The 2151-nt window shown below is 43.0% G+C and overlaps 1 non-coding gene across 1 annotated transcript; it reads left to right on the forward strand.

The window, feature by feature from the left end:
* Positions 1-1738: 1738 nt before the first annotated feature.
* LOC112773557 (small nucleolar RNA R71) lies at positions 1739-1846 on the forward strand. Its single transcript, XR_003188102.1, has one exon. It is a non-coding gene; the product is annotated as a small nucleolar RNA R71 (small nucleolar RNA).
* The last annotated feature ends 305 nt before the right edge of the window (positions 1847-2151 follow it).

Genomic DNA, 2151 nt, shown 5'->3' on the forward strand with positions numbered 1-2151 from the left:
CAACAAGCGCTTCTTTAATGTCAATAGCTTGACAGTGGGCTCTCATGGAGCCTCACAGATGTGCAGAGCTTTGTTGAGACTCTCCAACACCAAACTTAGAGTTTGGATATGGGAGTTCAACACCAAACTTAGAGTTTGGTTGTGGCCTCCCAACACCAAACTTAGAGTTTGACTGTGGGGGCTTGGGTTGACTCTGCTTTGAGAGAAGCTTTTCATGCTTCCTCTCCATGGTTGCAGAGGGAGATCCTTGAGTTTTAAACACAAGGGAGTCCTCATTCCATTGAAGGACTATTTCACCTCTGTCAACATCAATCACAGCTCTTGCTGTGGCCAGGAAAGGTCTTCCTAGGATGATGGATTCATCCTCTTCCTTTCCAGTATCCAGGACTATGAAATCAGCAGGGATGTAAAGGCCTTCAACCTTTACTAACACGTCCTCTACTTGTCCATAAGCCTGTTTTCTTGAGCTGTCTGCCATCTCTAATGAGATTTTAGCAGCTTGCACCCCATAGATTCCCAGCTTCTCTATTACAGAGAGGGGCATGAGGTTTATCCCTGAACCAAGGTCACACAGAGCCTTAAAGATCATGGTGCCTATAGTACAAGGTATTATGAACTTTCCAGGATCCTGTCTCTTCTGAGGCAATGTCAGTTGATCCAGATCACTTAGTTCATTGATGAACAAGGGAGGTTCAACTTCCCAAGTATCAATGCCAAATAATTTGGCATTCAGCTTCATGATTGCACCAAGAAACTTGGCAGTTTGCTCTTCAGTAACATCCTCATTCTCTTCAGAAGATGAATACTCATCAGAGCTCATGAAGGGCATAAGGAGGTTCAATGGGATCTCTATGGTCTCTAGATGAGCCTCAGAGTCCTTTGGTTCATCAGGGGGAAGCTCCTTATTGATCACTGGATGTCCCAAGAGGTCTTCCTCCTTGGGATTCACGTCCTCTCCTCTCCTCACAGGTTCGGCCATGGTGCTTATGTCAATGGCCTTGCACTCTCCTTTTGGGTTCTCTTTTGTATTGCTTGGGAGAGTACTAGGAGGGATTTCAGTGATCCTCTTACTCAGCTGGCCCACTTGTGCTTCCAAATTTCTAATGGAAGACCTTGTTTCATTCATGAAACTTACAGTGGCCTTGGACAGATCAGAGACTAAGTTTGCCAAATTAGAGGTATTTTGTTCAGAATTCTCTGTCTGTTGCTGAGTGGATGATGGAAAAGGCTTGCTATTGCTAAACCTGTTTCTTCCACCATTATTAAAGCCTTGTTGAGGCTTTTGATCCTTCCATGAGAAATTTAGATGATTTCTCCATGATGAGTTATAGGTGTTTCCATAAGGTTCACCTAAATAATACACCTCTGCTATTGCAGGGTTCTCAGGATCATAAGCTTCTTCTTCATAAGAAGCCTCTTGAGTACTGTTGGATGCAGCTTGCATTCCATTCAGACTCTGAGAAATCATATTGACTTGCTGAGTCAATATTTTGTTCTGAGCCAATATGGCATTCAGAGTATCAATCTCAAGAACTCCCTTCTTCATAGGCGTCCCATTATTCACAGGATTCCTTTCAGAAGTGTACATGAACTGGTTATTTGCAACCATGTCAATGAGTTCTTGAGCTTTTGCAGGCGTTTTCTTTAGGTGAATGGATCCACCTGCAGAAGTATCCAATGACATCTTTGATAACTCAGATAAACCATCATAGAATATATCCAGGATGGTCCACTCTGAAAGCATGTCAGAAGGACACTTTTTGGTCAACTATTTGTATCTTTCCCAAGCTTCATAGAGGGACTCACCATCTTTTTGTCTGAAGGTTTGAACATCAGCTCTAAGCCTGCTCAGCTTTTGAGGAGGAAAGTACTTGGCTAAGAAAGCCGTGACCAGCTTATCCCAAGAGTTCAGGCTGTCTTTGGGTTGAGAATCCAACCATAATCTAGCTCTGTCTCTTACAGCAAAAGGGAAAAGCATGAGCCTGTAGACTTCAGGATCTACTCCATTAGTCTTAACAGTATCACATATCTGCAAGAATTCAGTTAAGAACTGAAAACGATCTTCAGATGGAAGTCCATGAAACTTGCAGTTCTGCTGCATCAGAGAAACTAATTGAGGTTTTAGCTCAAAGTTGTTTGCTCCAATGGCAG

This window comes from Arachis hypogaea, chromosome 18, assembly GCF_003086295.3.
Source record: "Arachis hypogaea cultivar Tifrunner chromosome 18, arahy.Tifrunner.gnm2.J5K5, whole genome shotgun sequence".
NCBI lineage: Eukaryota > Viridiplantae > Streptophyta > Magnoliopsida > Fabales > Fabaceae > Arachis > Arachis hypogaea.